Here is an 18,314-nt window from a genome sequence, read left to right as displayed (position 1 = left end):
TCACGGATGCAAAACACAGGGAAGATAGTACTCAGATAGTATTCATGTTCCTCCCATAAGCAAGTAAAAAATGCTATGACTCATAGCTCCGTAAGGCAGAGGCTACATCACTCGGCAAAGTGAAGCGAACAGTGCCTAAATTCTTTCTAATCATGCATACAACATACAGAACAGCATGTCGAAAAATTTGGAGGACATTTATAAGCTTCGCCTTTAAAAGTGGAACTCGGTAGCATTCAAAGACCCCTGGCTGCTTTCCATGCTTACCAGCAACTGTAGTTTACGTAACCGTAACGCCACCGGGAAACGCTGGCGGCGAACACAATGCACGAAGGCAAACTTTCTGGTAGAAACGCGGCCTCTTGCGTAGGCCGATATCCTGTTATTGTTTCGTACATTTAGTATATTTCAGTCTGAGAAGGTCCAGCATAAAAAGCCATGACATTTGTTCGTAGGCTTTCAGTCTCAAAATTCCGAGGAATAACTTTGTAAAGAATGAAAGACAAGGTATGAGCTACTTTCGTGGTAGAAGAGTGGTAGGAAATGCGTGGTTCGGAATTAGGTGCGCACCTTTTTGCAAATGTCGCAAATTTCACCCGAAAAGCGAAGCATCGATTGCGATGGCAAATCAGATAGCTATACGAAGTAAGGATAGTAGCTTTATAGGCTGCATAAACTTGTAAACATTCGCTTACTAAATAAATTAACAAGCATGGTGTCACGCGCGCACAAGCAAACATGAACGCATCTCACTCGATGACTGCGCACACTGCGCACACTCGCTGTAAAAACGCTCGAATGAGAAAGCGCTACAGCAGTAGCGAGCGAACTGACCTTCGTTCTGCCTCTCGCTTGTGCGCAAACGAAGCGATGAGCCCTCAATGCACCTAGACTGTGTTCATCGCAGATCGCTTTGACGATAGGTTCCGGGCAGCTGCCACCGGAGTAGAACTCCCTCCCCTACCCTCGGTAACTTGCGCGCGACAGAATACGGCGCGCTTCCTCTCCGCTTTCCTCCCTTGCGCGCTAGAGATTGATACCTGTGCCACACGGGCGAGGTTAATGGCAGTAAATGTTTAAGACCTTAAGTTTCTTAGTGCCATTATATTTCGATCGCTGCTGCACGCGCATACTTAATGACATTAAGCGTTGCAATGGCGATAGCTGCGGTGAAATGGTTAAGTTTGTTTGCCAATCGTAATACAATAAAAAACAATTATCTAATGAGCAGATGTTTAAGAAATGGCATGAGAAACATTAATCGGCATATTGTATGTAGTTTACTTCAGGAATGTCATTATTGCATCCAGCCGTAAACTGTTTGAACCCAAAGCTAGCTCATCGGCCAATCCATAGCGTAGCCAAAGCATTGAAATTGGAAAAATAGCGCTCACAGCTTCAAAGCTCTCAAGCAGCGATCCTGAAGAATTGGACCGTGTGCTCCAGTTTGTTCTGGCGTATTTGCTTCCTCGAGTCAAGCATTGTCGAGAAATTCGAAGTCTTCAGTATGAGGCCAACAAAGCAAGGAGCAGCCGCTGTGCAATCGAACAGCTTCTCCTCGCTAATGCGCTCACGATTAGTGCTCTAGCCATGAGTAGCGGCAAGATCGCCTGCTGATTTCTACGAAAATAAAAAGCTCCTTTTAAAAAAGTGAAGAATATGTTAGTTGTTTTTATCTACAAAGAAGAAGAAGAACAAAACTTTATTCGTTGAAAGAACTTCGTTGCCCCTAAAATGGGGTAACGCCGTGTGGTCGGGCCCCTATTCCAAGGCACCGCTGGCCCTCGCCATCCTTTCTGCCCTGCGGACGAGCCTGAGATGATCCCCAAGGGCGGAGCTGGATAGCAATGCCTCCCACCTCGCTCTCGTGTTATTATCTTCTTGTTCTTCTGTGTGAGCTGTGCACTCCCATGTGATGTGGTAGAGCGTTGGTGTGCTCCCACACCACGGGCATATGTCCTTGTATGCTGTTGGGTAGCATATATGCAGTTTATGTAGGTTTATGTATGTGTCTGTTTGGAGCCTGCGTAACGTCGCTGAGTCCATGGCTGAAAGGTTCCTATGCGGGGCTGGGTAGAGCCTTCTGATTTCCCTGTAGTGTTGCAAGATCGCTTTAGATCTTGGATCGATGGGTGTCGGGTCCTCCACCCTGTTGCCATGGACAGCTCGGCAATTAGTAAAACCTCGAGCCACCTCATCTGCACGGAGGTTCCCAGTAACACCCTCGTGTCCCGGGGCCCATGTTATCGTTTGGGTTTGTTTAATATCGTTAGAATATGGTCACTACAGCCACAGCGGCGACATTGTAAACGAGAGTATGCATTCGATGGCCAATTGAGTTGTAATAATTGTAAGAACGCACTACGCCACGAGAAAGAGCTATTTTTTTTAAAAAAAGTGAAGAATATTTAATTGTTTTTCACCAATAGTTTGTTTAGTCGCGTCAGAATGTGGAGACATTGGGAACGAGAGTACGCATTTGACGGCAAAGTGAGTTACGAGAACGCACTACGTCGCGAATGACATTAAGCTTTATAATGCTATTAAGCATGTCTGTGTGGCGCTCCGCGAATGACATTAAAGTTTAAGGCATTGGCCAGTTAATGTCAATTTTCTGTGCCCGTGTGGTAGGGGTATGTGTCGCCATCATTAAAACCCCTTTAACTTCGTAAAGTAGCGACACGCTTTGAAGAATGCCGCCTCCTCGCGCGCTCTGGCCGAGGCCGCGCCGCTGTTGGCCTAATAGCTTCACGTGTGCCCTCCCGCCGGCTTCATTTGTTTAGAGTCGTGCTTCAGCACCATTTTCGCTTGAGAAGCGTGTACGGAGTGGGGAGGAGCGCATGTTGGCGCCGTTGCTACACTCGAGAGGTGTAGGCAGCGTAGCGTCGAGGAGGGAGCATGAAAGAGAGGAGAAACGAGAAGGAGTAAAGACGGAGCAGGAGAGTGCCGTTACTTTACGAAGTTTGAGGGGCTTTAGCCATCATCGGCTCACCCTCGAACGCTTTCATTCGCACATACAGCATACGGTGAGCGACAACGCTGTTATTACCCTTGGACTTTATAGAGAACATCACGGCGATGGTAGAAATGCGTTTGGAGTGTCCATATAATTGCTATCGCAATAAAAGGGACAGCTGTCATAGTCGTAAGTTGAAAGTTGCGAAAGCAACCATGAATCTCGGATAAAAGAGCGAGTTATTGGTTATAGAAACTTTGGAGGACGCTTAAATTAAGCTTCGCCGTTAAAGGGGCCAACCACTTTTATCGAAGTGGAGAAAGACATCTGAAGTGAAGATAGGCTATTTCAGAACCACTTTGCCGCAAAAAAGTACTTCAATGAGTTCATTAGAAGCAGAGTTATCGGCAATCAAACACGGCCTCAGCTGTGCTCCCCTTCCTCCTCCAATGCCTTGCACTGCGAAGGCTACGGCGGAGACGTCACCGTGTCGCACAGTTCAAGTTTCCGATTTGGTGCCTATGCCGCGCTAAACGTAAGCCAAACGCGGCTGTCCTCAGAGAGCCGCAGTGCGCTTAGCCATAGAGTTTCCTACCATGCTTAGCCACTGGACTCGTGGCGGCACCTAGCGGCGGCCGCGGTGTAGCCGAGCGCAGCGACCAATAGCAGCCGCGTATTGGAGTGTGCTTTATGACGAAATAAAGTACAAAGAAGAGAGCGAGGATCATGGAGTTTTTGAAACGAGAGCGTTTGAGAAAAAGGTGTCTTCGCGCTCCGCTTGCGAGCTCCACGGACCGCGTACGACAGCAGAACTTGGCTGAGATGTTCACAACAGCGTATGCTACCCGCGGACTATGTTATTTTACCAAGCCTGAGGGGTGGTTCAGGGCCCCTTTAAGAATGGAACACGATAGATTTCAAAGATCCCTGACGTACTGCTTGTCACGCTTCCCGGCGGCCGCAGCTTTCTTGCGGTTGCGCGGACGCGAGCGCGATGGTTGTGTTGCAAGGAACTGAGCGGGCCGCGGCGCTTGGTAAAGAGGTTTGTGTTTGAGTTTCTGCGTAACAGAATTGTGTTTTCTTGTATATTCAAATCAAACTTCGACGCTATCATGTCTGTAGGTAGTGTTTAGGTCGTAATTTACTACTTTTCTAACGTATTTTACTTTGAGGAGTTCGATTAATTAGCACCGCATCTGCGCCACGCGGAGGTCTTGCGTAGTCGTGGTTCGGAATGATTTTTCGCCCAGCGACGTCCGATGCCGACATCGGATTTTTTGCGACATGTGCCCTCGCCATAACTTTAGCACGCCTCCATGCACACCCTCGTACACTTTTCTTTTAACTGCCATGAGCTAATAAATGTTGGGATATTTTTCCAGTGTTTTCAAAATTAATGGGAAAACATTTTTTTTCGTGTTTTTTCTTCATGCCTTCGAAATTTCCGAAAATGCGAGCAGTAGCCATCTCCTATTAGATATCCCTATGCTAGTGGGTCTGCAGAGACGTGTAGTGCGTTTGAACGAAGCGGAGTGGACGCACCGTGAACGCTCTGCCCAATCGAATCGCCGGACCAGCGTTGTGTCTTCTGCTGCTGGCATGAGCGTTGTGTGCACACACACTATCGCATACAACCGTTCCTATTGTAATGGTATCTTCGACAGGTCGCCTCCATCCCCCGAAGCCAAGTCGGACAGATCCGTCATTCCTCGAACGCGGAGAGAACGGACAAGCACACAAGCCGGACGTATGACTGGTATGACTCGCTCTCGTAGGAGGAAATGGCAGATGCGAAACCACGTGACTACTGCAGCCAACGTCCGATGTTTCGCCTATTCAAAGCTCCCGGCGCTGCCGGTAGAACGGGCGGACGCGTGGGTGGGACAAGCGTTCGTTGATACACCAGCATACAATGACTTAGGTTGTGTACGTCACGGTGAACCGTCGCCGACAGCGGCGACTCTTTGTTCTTATGACATTGCAGGAAACGGGGAAGCGCTCTCTAAAGCCCCTTGATGTTTGAAAGTAGCGACACTCTCCTCCTCACGGCGCTTTCCTCCTCGATTCTCCTCGCCCGCCGGCTGCGCACGGCAAGCTATTCCTCCTTGGCTACCGCGGACGGGCCGCAGGATTCTATGGAGGCGTGCTATTTTGGGCCAGTTGCGCGCCCCAGTGGGGTTGAAAATTTTGAGAAATGCTAACAGCAGCATCGATAATGCTAGAGGCAACATTTATGACGAGGTTGGTTTTTTCCTAAAGTCGTATGAACGGGGTATACAGATGTAAAAGGAGCTTTTGAGGCGAGTTCTATACTCCAGACAATTTTTCTGCCGCATGATGAGATGCTTTATTTCGTGCGTCTGATATAGTATTGCTTGTGACACATCCGTTTGTGTGTGGCTTATTAAGCGAAAGCCTTAGACCTCTGTATCAAGGTCCCGTTGTGGGCTACAGAAAATATCACGTGACCGAAGGAAGGCGGGAAGCAAACCAAAGCATGTGCAGCCGCGCATAGGAGATGATTAATGATTAGCAAAGTAATGATTGATTAGGATTGGATTAAGATGAATTCGGGTGTATTAAGGAGGGTTAAGGTGGATTAAAGTTGATGAAAGTGGATTACGGTGCATAAAGGAGGACAAGGTTGGATTAAGTTCGATGAAGGTGGGTTAGGGTGGATGAAGATGTGTTGAGGTGCATTAAGGACGATTATAGTGGATTAGGGTGGATTAAAGTGCATGAAGAAGGATGAGGATGGATTAGGAAGGATTAAGGTGCATTAAGGAGGATTATGGTGGGCTAAAGTGAATTAAAGTGAATGAAGGAGGATAAGGGTGGACTAAAGTAGATGAATGTGGATTAAGGTGAATTAAGGACGATTATAGCGGATTAGGGTGGATTAAAGTGGATGAGGAAGTAGTAGCGTTGGTTAAGGAGGATTAAAGTGCATTAAGGAGAGTTAGAGCAGATTAAGGTCGATGACGTTGGATTAGGGTTCATTAAGGCGGACTCTCGTGGATTATGGTGGATTAAAGTGAATGAAGGATAATTAAGGTCGATGAATGTGGATTCGGTGGATTAATGTGCATTAGGGGGATTATGGTAGACTAATCGGGCTTAATACTCAATGATCCCTTATTCACCTTAGTCCACCCTAATCCACCTTAATGCTCCTTCATCCACCTTAATCCAGCTTAATACTCCCAATCCACCTTAATACAACCGAATCAATCTACATCGCCCCTAATGCACCTTACCTACCATATACGTTCTTAATCCTCCTTTATCAACCGCGATCCATTAAAATCCGTCTTAATCCTCCATCATCCACCTTAATCCTGCTTAATAGTCCCAATCAACCTTAATACACCCTAATCCACCTCTATCAAACCTAATCCAGCTCTATGGTCCCTAATCCACCTTAATCGGTCTTAATTCTCCTTTAGCAACCATAATTCACCTTAATCCACATTAATCGGCCTTAATCCGCCTCCACCCACCTTAATCCTTATTCATGCATCTTAATCCTTCTTAAGTCACTCTAATACACCTTAATCTTCTTTAATACACGCTAATCATTAATCCTCCCTAATCCATTTTATGTCAATCACTAATGATTCATTAATTAACTTGGGCAATCATTCTCTTATGCAGGCGCGGACATGATTTGGGTCACCTCTGGGCTTTCTTGGGTCACGTGATACCTACAGTTTACAAGGCGACCTTGAAACAGAGATCTCAAGGCTTTCGCCTTAAAACTTCAAAAACCTCAATGTTGACTAGCTAACGCTCATCACCTGCAATAACACGGGTATACTTGCCACTAATTTTTTCAGGGTGCAAAGCACAATCTATAAGGCTGCACTTCCGAGTGAATAACAACAGTTCGCGACGTGTGAAGGGAATATTAAGCATACTGAGAACAACCGCAACATAAACGCTGGTGAGCGTTTATGAGCGTGGTGAGCATGGTGGGCGGAAGAATTAAAAAAAAAATGCAGCATTACGGGATGCTTTGCTACGAGCTATAAGAAAGACGCCTCAGCTCGCAAACAACGCTGTTCTTTGTCGGAACAAAGTTCTTTCGGCCATAGTCATGCAGCCACTGCTTCCTGCGCAAGCCGTCACGCTTTCCTTGTGGTATCATAAAAACGGCATAACCATCTTCAGGCTTCTTGCTGCAGTTATATGCGCAACAGCCCGGCATAGCGCTAGCACATATAGCAGGAAACACGGCGTACAACGTTCGCTACGCCGAGCTAAAGCGCCGAGCCAGCCGTGCTGAGGAGGAAAATGGCACGAACGAAAAAGAAAAACACAAGCAAAACTCAAGATCCGCGCGTTTCCAAGGGCAACGGCAGGGAGACCAATCGTCGTGCAGAAAAACGGGGGCAAAATTGGTTACCGCGGGGGGAACGCACAAGGGGCGAGGAGGAGGCGAGGAGGTCGCGCGGCGGCGGCAGAGTTCAAAGAGTGTCGCTACATTCAAATCATCAAGGGACTTTAGCGCTCTCAACCTCGACAATGTTACAAGAAGGCTCAAGAGATGGCGCCACCATCCCGCACGTGCTGGCCACGCGCCCCTTCTGAAACCTCCGCTCCCACCATTGCGGCAGCCCTCCTTTTCAACAAGCTCGTCATAGTCTTCGTTCCTACGCTTAAGCTGGCGCTCATCGGCCCGTTGAAAGTGCTCCCGCAGGTACTTGTACAATATCCCAATCAAGCTGTTGATCTGTTCCTCTGACAGGCACTTTGTGCCCAGCACTGTCAGGCACTGTGAGAAGCTGGACATGTGGTCAGACAGGACTTCCTTCTCTGGCTCTCCATCAATGGCACTGAGCAGCCCAGGGCGGATGTACTGCCACATCTCATCCCGTAGGCATCGCCCCGGATGCGTGCACACTCTAGCAGGCAGGGCAGGGACTCGGCCGCTGCCGACCGCACGGCGTCGTGGAAGTAAAACTTGAGCATGGGCACCATCAGCTTGACCACTTCCTCGGCATACGAGGCGAAGCCCTCCTTCAGCTCCCGTGCATGGCACACCAGCATCTGGCAGGCTGTTGCCTTCTCCTCCAGGCCCATCGTGCGAATGCCGAAGTTTTGCTGGTCGCCAAAGCTGACAAACTGCCAGTCCTCGTCGCCTCAACAACCTTCATGTCATCACTGTCCATGAAGGCAATCTCCGGCTTGAGAGCAGCTGCTTTGAGCACTGGTCCCATCACATATGGGGGTAAGGTTCGAACTGCTTGCCCAATATTTTGCAGATCCGGGCCCATGCAGATATCATGTACGAGAGCTGTGGATTGTCCTCACTGATTTTTATGTCTGCTGTTTGTGTCTTTAACAGCATGTCCATCACGTCACTCGCATCTGCGATGAACTTTTCTCGGCCCACGGCAAGTCTAATGAGGCTGACACACTCGATGGCCTTTCCTCGCAGCAGCTGCAGTTCAGGGGTTGAGGCATTCTGGATGATGTACTTCAGGCAGGGCATGAAGCGGTCATAGTAGTCCACAAACTTCTCCTCAGCACGGTCAGCTAGTGCAGCCAGAGTGACCACAATCTGCTCCAGCATGAGCTTGGTGCCTTTTTCGACCAGCTCACGCATCTTGCTGTTGAGCACTGCCTCAATCTTCTGCACCACTGCTTAATAAACCCAATTAACCTCCGTTAACAAAAGTCCAGTGTTCTATCGTCCACTATACGAGACATAACGAAACATGGTGTCAGAAGTGAACTAGTTCTAAGATCAGCGCATCAGCAATGGAGAAGATTCCTGCACCTGCGAAATTCGACTCCAGAGGAAACGCTGCGGAACAATGGCGAGCCTTCAAGCAGAGTTTCACGCTGTACCTCAAAGCAACTAACACAGCGAGAGCACCATCTGACCGGCAAGTAGCACTTCTTTTGACCGTCAGTGGTTCTTCACTGCTTGATATCTACAACACTTTGGACTTCGGGGGATCGACTGAGGAAAGACCAAACCCAGAATTTAACTACGCATATGTCATCAGCCTCCTCGACGCGCATTTCTTACCGAAGCACAACGAGCTGTACTCGCGATACGTCTTCTGAACTCGCATGCAACGGGAGGAAGAGCAGTTCGACAGCTTCGTAACAGATTTGAAGCTCAAGGCGCGCGATTGTGGATTCGGAAACGAAAGAGAAAAAATGATCCGCGACCAGATCGTCTGTGGTATCTATGACGAAAAGGCCCACGCAGACATTCTCAAGTTAGACGATCCGACCCTAGAGAAGGTTGAAAAGGTGTGTCGAGCACACGAAGCCACGAAAATTCAAATGAAGGCATATAAAGAGGGTACTCCATCAAGCAGCGAGACAGTGCACGCAGTGAAGAAATTCGTCCATCGCACCAATGTAAACACGAAAAGCGTGAAAGGAAAACCACAAAAAGCTAACGTACCAAAATGCAGGTATTGCGGTGGTAGCCACGAGCGCAAAAGAGAAACATGCCCAGCTTGGAAACAGACATGCAGCAAGTGCAAAAAACGAAATCACTTCGCGGCAGTTTGTAAAAGCAGCAAGGTAATTGCTGGCCTGGCAGTAGATAGCGAGGATGAAAACATACTGGCAGTTCAAAGCCACAAACCAAGCTCAGTTCACACGTCTGTGAGAGTGAACGGAACTCAAGTAAAATTTCAAGTGGACAGCGGTGCAGCTCTTGACGTCATCCCGGCTAGACACGTCAAGCGACAGCAAATACAACCGTGCACAACAACACTGCGAACGTGGAATGGAAGCAAAGTTCACTGTTCAGGCAAGGCGCAACTAGATGTTACAACCGCAAACGGACACAGACATTCTGTGGAATTCATAGGGGTTAAAGATGACTTCACTCCTCTCATCGGAAGATTGACAGATGAGAAAATGGGTCTGATAACCATAGACTATAACCTTGTGGCTGGAATCGACGAAATTCCAGAACAAAATTTCACTCATCACATGGTGGAAAAATACCCAGATGTTTTTGGTGACACTCTAGGAACACTCCCGGGAAAAGTACACTTGGTGACCAAGCCAGATATGCTTCCGAAAGCGATAGCAAGTTGCAGGGTGCCTGTCAGCATTAAACCGCAATTAGAACAAACATTGGCAAGTCTGAAAAAAAAAAAGGTGTCATTAAAAGTGTAGCAGAACCAACGCAGTGGGTGAGCAGATTGGTTGTCGCAACCAAGAAAAATGGTGAAATGCGAATATGCATTGACCCACAAGCACTGAACGAGGCTCTCGAACGAGGACGTCACACATTGCCCATCCTCGATGATGTCCTACCCGATCTTGCCAAAGCAAAAATCTTCTCAAAACTAGACTTGCGGGAAGGCTACTGGCAATGTTCTCTCGATAATGAGTCAAGCTTTATGACCACATTTCAAACACCAAAAGGTCGTTATCGATGGCTCCGCCTGCCCTTTGGACTTGCGGTAAGCAGCGAAATTTTTCAGAAAAGACTTCAAGTGGCACTTGAAGGACTTAGCGGAGTTCTCTGCGTTGCAGACGACATTCTTGTCTATGGAGTGGGCGAAACTGAAAAAGATGCTGTCAAAGATCATGACAAGAAATTAGAGAGTCTACTCCAGAGATGCCGACAAATCGGAATTCGTCTCAACAAAGAAAAAAACTCCGCTCAGAGCCTCATAAACTGTCTTCCTGGGACACCTGCTGACAAAAGAAGGACTAAAGGTTGATCCAAATAAAGTCAAGGCAATTGACCAAATGCCAAAGCCAGTCGATGTCCAGGGAATACAACGCTTCTGCGGAATGATCAACTATCTCTCCAGATTCTTGCCGAAAATCTCGCGTGTATTAGAGCCATTGAGAAAGCTCACTGTCCAGGATACACCATGGCACTGGGGAAAACCGCAAGAAGAAGCATTTCAAAAGGCAAAAGACGCTGTGACAAGAGTTCCAATTCTGGCCTACTTCGGCTCACGAAAGCAGTTAGAAATTCAGTGTGATGCAAGCGATCTTGGACTCGGAGCAGCTCTTCTTCAAGACGGACAGCCAATTTCGTTCGCCAGCAGAGCACTTACACCGATAGAAAGCCGCTATGCAGAAATTGAAAAGGAAATGTTGGCTATCGTCTTCGCACTAAACAAGTTCCACCAGTACACATTCGGAAGAGAAACAAAGATCATCAGTGATCACAAGCCACTACAAGCGATCCTGAAGAAACGATTGGACCAAGTTCCAAGACGACTACAAGGCATGATTCTTCAGACGCAAAGATACAACATTGTCATCGAGCACAGACCAGGCAAAGAATTACTTTTACACAAGACTTCCCAAGAGGTTCGAGGATTTTGTCGTCGGTTGAAAGGTTATCACCAAAAAAGGAAGGATGTTACAAGAAGGCTCAAGAGATCCCGCACGTGCTGGCCACGCGCCCTTCTGAAACCTCCGCTCCCACCGTCGCGGCAACCCTCCTCCTCTATGAACTCTGAGCAGACGACATATCAATTTGAGTCTGGCTCTCCCGCTCCTCTCCTGCTGGTCGGCCGCCGCCCCGTCTCGAAGACACTGTACTCTCTGTGCCTCCATGTAACCACACCCATTCCTGTGTACTCCACGCTTAATAAACCCAGTTAACCTCCGTTAACAAAAGTCCAGTGTTCTATTGTCCACTGTACGAGACATAACGAAACAGACAACTGCTCCGACGATAGCATGGAAGAAGGAAAAAGATAGGGAGCATTACGTCACGCAACTAGGCATGGCAAGCGAACGCTCTGTGAAGCCAGAGTGGTGGCCCGACATGTCACCTTTTGCGTCGACAACACGGAGCAAATTGAAGATTTGCCGAGACGTTTAGTTACCGGTAGTTTTTATTCGGTGAACGCACGGCCGGCAGCTGCTAGCTGCTCAGACGGAGGCCTCCATGGCTGCTCAGCTGCTCCGCTTCTATCTCTGGTCACATTTATCTCTGAATGCTTGTTCCGATTCAATCGCAAGACACGTGTTACGCACTTTGGGCGAGTTGTGAGAAGTTCACAATCCAATGTCAGCGCATTTAGGCTACAGGTATACTTCGGCCGAAGTAAACAGAATTTTGTTTAATATACTCTGCTGAAGGAGTTACTGAAGTCAGCAGGTTTTTTTTTCAGATTTAATGAAAGCAAGCAGAGCAATTTGAGCGAGGTGAACATACAGCAACATATTTATTCTCTAGACGTAGGCTATCCATACCACTAGAAATAATTGTTAGCTGGCTACCTTTTCTCTTGAAAAAATATGATACAGTTCGTCCTGCGTACGTATATATTTAAATATATTGTGTTTGTGCAAGGTGTTCAGAGAGGAATGTTTAAAAAAATGTTGAAGTTAAAAAATACGAATCATGTAGTCGCCGCTGATGCTTATAATGCGCTTGTCCTCTTATTTGTGAGGATTTACGGAAATAAAGTGAAAGTATGAAGTGAACTCTGTGCAGTGCGCAACGACAATGATGCAGCAAGCTTTTATCCACGATAAAATTCTAGGTGAAAAGATTGTGGGGGGGGGGTGACAGAGCCCCCCCCTCCCCTCAACAATTTTGGAAAACTTCGGAGCGGGCTCGGGTCCTCGGGTTCTAGTCGGCTCTTATATTCCTCTCTCTCCAGGGTTTGGTGCATCTGCTCGGTAGGTTTTTCAGTGAGTGAAGTGTGTCAACCCCGGATTCAGTCCCATAACAAAGTGGGTCGATCCCGTCGCCTGTGTAATACGCGGTCACGTGTAGGGGTTATCTCCGTCTTGCCGCCCTGCAGGGCGGGTACGTATTCGCCTATGTGCTACAAGAAGCGGCGCAAAACACGAACAGCTACGTGCGCGTTACCGCACTAAACGGTGACAGAGGCAGGCACACGGTGCATGCAGTGCTCCCTGCGGAGAAACAGAGTCACTGAGTCACTCAATTAATCCTGGACTGTTCCTCCTATTGCACTCAGCGGTCTCCCCAATGTTCAGACTCTAACATTCACTTGCCTCACCATGTGCTACGATCGGCGACATTATGTTTCCCGTTGGCCGTGCGTCCAAACGTGATCGAGCACGCAGGGCCTATCAGAAGGCGACACATCCGGACTCCCGATTATAGTCTGTCGCATTGCTTCAATTTTTGTGCTGATTTGTGGGCCATTCACCAGGTGGCAGGTCTTGTTGGGAAACTTAATAAGAGGTACAAATTGAAGGTCGTACAGGTCTACGCGCCTACATCTAGTCATGATGACCAGCAAGTCGAAAGCTTCTATGAAGACGTGGAATCGACGATGGGTAAAGTCAAAACCAAATTCACTATACTGATGAGCGAATTGAATGCCAGGGTAAGCAAGAAGCAGGCTGGAGACATGTCAGTGGGGGAATATGGCATAGATTATAGGAATAGCAGGAGAGAGTTATTAGTAGAGTTTGCAGAACAGAATAATTTGCGGATAATGAGTACCTTCTTCCGCCAGCGGGATAACCGAAAGTGGACGTGGAGGAGCCCGAATGGCGAGACTAGAAATGACATAGACTTCATACTATGCGCTAGCCCTGGCAGCATACAAGGTGTGGACGTGCTCGGCAAGGTGCGCTGCAGTAACCATAGGATGGTAATATATCGAATTAGCCTACACTTGAGGAGGGAATGGAGGAAACTGGTACACAAGAAGCCGATTAGTCAGCGGTAAGAGGGAAAATAGAGGAATTCCGGATCAAGCTACAGAACAGGTATTTGGCTTTAACTCAGGAAGAAGACCTCATTCTTGAAGCAATGAATGCCAATCTTAAGGGCATCCTTAAGAAGTGTGCAACAGAAGTCGGTGTTAACTCCGTTAGACAGGATACCGGTAAGCTATCGCAGGAGAGGAAGGATCTAATTAAGAAACGCCAATGTATGAAAGCCTCTAACCCTACAGCGAGCATATTACTGGCAGAACTTTCCAAGTTAATCAACAAGCGTAAGATAGCTGACGTACGGAAGCATAAGATGGATAGAATTGAGCATGTTCTCAGGAACGGAGGAAGCCTAAAAGCAGTGAAAAAGAAACTAAGAATAGGCAAGAATCAGATGTATGCGTTAAAAGACAAAGCCGAAAATATCATTACTAACATGGATAAGATAGTTGAAGTGGCTGAAGAGTTCTATATAGATTTATACATAACCAGTGGCGCCCACGACGATAATGGAAGAGGGAATAGTCTAGAGGAATTTGACATCCCACAAGTAACGCTGGAAGAAGAAAGTCTTGGGAGCTTTGCAAAAGGGGAAGGCAGCTGGGGAGGATCAGGTAACAGCAGATTTGTTGAAGGATGGTGGACAGATTGTGCTAGAAAAACTGGCCACCCTGTATACAAAATGCCTCATGACCTCGAGCGTACCATAATCTTGGAAGAACGCCAACATAATCTTAATCCATAAGAAAGGGGATGCCAAGGACTTGAAAAATTATAGACCGATCAGCTTACTGTCCGTTGCCTACAAAGTATTTACTAATGTAATCCCAAATAGAATCAGGAACACTTTACACTTCTGCCAACCAAAGGATCAGGCAGGATTTCGTAAAGGCTACTCAACAATAGACCACATTCACACTATCACTCAGGTGATAGAAAATTGTGCAGAACATAACCAACCCTTATATATAGCTTTCATTGATTACGAGAAAGCGTTTGATTCAGTCGAAACCTTAGCAGTCATGCAGGCATTACGGTATCAGGTGTAGACGAGCCGTATGTAAAGATAATGAAAAATATCTATAGCGGCTCCACAGCTACCGTAGTCCTCCATAAAGAAAGCAACAAAATCCCAATAAAGAAGGGCGTCAGGCAGGGAGATACGATCTCTCCAATGCTATTCACAGCGTGTTGACAGGAAGTATTCAGAGACCTGGATTGGGAAGAATTGGGAATAAGTGTAAATGGAGAATACCTTAGTGATTTGCGATTCGCTGATGATATTGCTTTGCTTAGTAACTCAGGGGACAAATTGCAATGCATGGTCACTGACCTGGACAGGCGAAGTAGAAGCGTGGGTCTAAAAATTAATTTGCCGAATATAACGTAATGTTTAACAATCTTGGAAGAGAACAGCAGTTTACGATAGGTAGCGTGGCACTGGAAGTGGTAAGGGAATCCATCTACTTAGGGCAGATAGTGACCGCGGATTCGGATCATGAAACTGAAATAATCAGAAGAATAAAAATGAGGTGGGGTGCGTTTGGCAGGCATTCTCAGATAATGAACAACAGGTTGCCATTATTCCTCAAGAGAAAAGTGTATAACAGCTGTGTCTTACCAGTACTCACCTACGGCGCAGAAACCTGGAGGCTTACGAAAAGTGTTCTACTTAAATTGAGGACGACGCAACGTACTATGGAAGGAAGAAGGATGGGTGTAACGTTAAGGAATAAGAAGAGAGCAGATTGGGTGAGTGAACAAACGCGAGTTAATCACATCTTAGTTGAAATCAAGAAAAAGAAATGGGGGGCATGGGCAAGGCATGCAATGAGGAGGAATATAACCGATGGTCATTAACCCTTTCAGGAGCCACTTGCAATTATGCATAGAAAAAAATCTTTTTGTATATAAACATTATTTTTGGGACCTAAGAAACACAAAACCATCGAATTCTTGAAAGTTATCATGAAACTTTATTATTTGCAACATCGTACACAATTGTGTACACAGCGCCTCGGTGGTCACAAAATTCACTTGTGGAATGCGAAGAAGCAATTTCTCTCTTTCGTCAGGCGCAGTGGCACGGCGCATTTTATGCAGAATATCCGGGTGCCTCGTGTGCACTTCTCGAGCTTGCACCTAATTCGCACCTTCTGGTCGCGGGATTCGGGCCAATGGTCAAAGGACTCGTAGTGCGCGTCGGTGCAAGGAAGCGATATTCTTGAATTTTTGCCCTATCTTTGGTTGTGGTGCATGGATCTCTGCAAGAGAAAGCCTTCCACGCTTTTTCTCGGGTAGTACCGACTTAATGCTTCGGCAGCTTGCAAGAGAAAACCCATCAAATATAGGAGTTTTGCTCTAGGCAGCGTTTGATTGTCGCGGTGGTAGTCCAGCAAAGAATTGCAGATACCCAGGTTCACAAAAGGAAAAAGCGCTCTCAGTGTCCACTTCTTCAGCTTGCATTTCCCCTGCAGCAGCATCTTCCTCTTCTGTGAGGTTGGTAAACGCAGCTGCAACGCTGGCGTCGGTCGCTTCACACGTGGCTTCTTCTTCGTCACTTTCCCCGACGTCTGAAACATTTATCAGCAATGAGCTCCAAAAGCTTTTCAGCTGTCTTTTGGGTTTTCTTATGCTTGTTTGCACTGTAGAAAGAAGAACGAAGAATGGCCAAAAACCTGGAAAGAAAATCAAAGCAACTCTCAGCGTTCTTCATTTCTGCAACGACCATGGCGTTTTGTACACAATCGTGTACACATGCGCGTGCGAGCGTTAGCGTTTGGTCATCTCCTCAGAATGGATGAAATTATCACTTCTCGGTACTTCATATGATGCACAAGCGCGTCTAATTTCTTTCGCTTGCCACAATAAAAAAATGGCTGTGGCTTAGGTAAGGTTAAGCCCAGGATGCGAAGCATACTAGCCTTTATTTTAGTTGTTGAACCACTGTTTAGCCTGGTGAACTGCTGTTGCTTGGCTATATTTGGTTCGGCTAGACGAAGAAACAACTCATGCATTACTGCTTCGCCTTCAAGAGTGGAACGCGACAGCGTTCCCGTCGACCCGCCAAGGGGTGTAAGACAATGGGCTACAGGGCAGCGACTACGCGCCCCGCATTGGACGCGGTGAGCGTCGAGCAAAGCAGCGTTCGGCGCGGCAACGAAATGTGCGCCTGAGCAAGAGACGCACGCCTTAGAAACAGCTCGTTTCTAAGGCAACACCGCATTCACTAGAGGCGCTTTTGTACCGCTCTGAAGCATCGTACTCGTGGCTCAGTGGTAGCGTCTCCGTCCCACACTCCGGAGACCCTGGTTCGATTCCCACCCAGCCCGTCTTGCAAGAGTTGAGCCAAAGCCACTTCTCCTCTGTCGTGACGTCACGGTGTCACGTGGTTTCAAGGCGACACCGCCGCGCCTGAGGAGCTGGATTGAGCTCTCGTAATATGCTTCGCATAAAAAAAAGCGGCTCTAAAAAAATAAGAACTTGACTCACCGCTCTTTGCTGCTCCGGCGTCCGCCATTTCTTGTTTTGATATGAACATCTTCACCGAAATGCGAAAAATGGCGCCCAAAATGCACATGGTTGTCAGCTTAAAGTTTGGGAATGCGCTAAAGCCCACCTAATAGAAAATTGCACGCCCTAAACGTGAAAAAAAACACCAGAAGTACAATGTACACAATTGTGTACAAGGCGCCTTAAAGGGTTAAGGGTTACGGACTAGATTCCAAGAGAAGGGAAGCGTAGCAGGGGCGGCAGAAAGTTGGGTGGGCGGATGAGATTAAGAAGTTGGCATGGACAACAAGGCCACAATTACCACATGACTGGGGTAGTTAGAGAAGTATTGGAGAGGCCTTTGCCCTGCAGTGGGCGTAGCCAGGCTGATGATGATGATGTGCCGCTTGGCGAGTGTGTGACGCACATGCATGTTTTATTCTTGTGTTGTTCTTGATCCCTCGTCCTCCTCCCCACCTTTTCTTTCTTCTTTTTTTCTTGTTATTCCCTCTCCATCTTAATTTAATCTATTTTCTGTTCACTGACTATTCTTTTTCTATGTACTTTTTCTCTTCTAGGGCAACAATGCCTTTCCCTTAGAGAGGCACTGTGCGACGTTCCTTGTGGCAGTTGCCAGCTAGTTCTCTTTCTTCTCTCTCCGATTGTTTTTGTGTGGGCAAACTTAATAAATGAATAATAAATCACCGTGAAGCCAAACGACACAGAATTTACCCGATGACACAAGAACTTCAACGGTCACTTGACGTACCTGGAAATAAAATAATATTGGGTGCATCACAAATGTCTCGGTATAGCACGTATTTCAAACATTTCAGTCAGCGTTTTATTCAAGCTTCTCTTAAAGTTGAGTCTAACAGGTACGTTAGATCTTATGCAATTTATCTCTTTTTTGTTTTTTTTTAGATGAGGTCAAAAACGAAGCGAGGCATGAACCTAGTACTCATCTACTGCAATTACACCCGCCGTGGTTGCTCAGTGGCTATGGTGTTGGGCTGCTGAGCACGAGGTCGCGGGATCGAATCCCGGCCACGGCGGCCGCATTTCGATGGGGGCGAAATGCGAAAACACCCGTGTGCTTAGATTTAGGTGCACGTTAAAGAACCCGAGGTGGTCAAAATTTCCGGAGTCCTCCACTACGGCGTGCCTCATAATCAGAAAGTGGTTTTGGCACGTAAAACCCCAAATATTATTATTA

General features: G+C 47.1%; 1 protein-coding gene and 1 pseudogene across 1 annotated transcript in view; one reads left to right on the top strand and one right to left on the bottom strand.

Moving 5' to 3' along the window:
- LOC135903559 (salivary anticoagulant protein P23-like) overlaps positions 1 to 18,314 on the top strand; it is a 35,294-nt gene that overhangs the window by 684 nt on the left and 16,296 nt on the right. The gene's annotated exons all lie outside the window — the stretch shown is intronic.
- LOC135903579 (importin-5 pseudogene) lies at positions 1,027 to 17,126 on the bottom strand (annotated as a pseudogene).

This window comes from Dermacentor albipictus, chromosome 1 (genome assembly GCF_038994185.2).
Source record: "Dermacentor albipictus isolate Rhodes 1998 colony chromosome 1, USDA_Dalb.pri_finalv2, whole genome shotgun sequence".
In the NCBI taxonomy this organism is placed as follows: Eukaryota; Metazoa; Arthropoda; class Arachnida; order Ixodida; family Ixodidae; genus Dermacentor; species Dermacentor albipictus.
The sequence above is the reverse complement of the archived record's forward strand: the minus strand, read 5'-3'. Positions and strand labels throughout refer to the sequence as shown.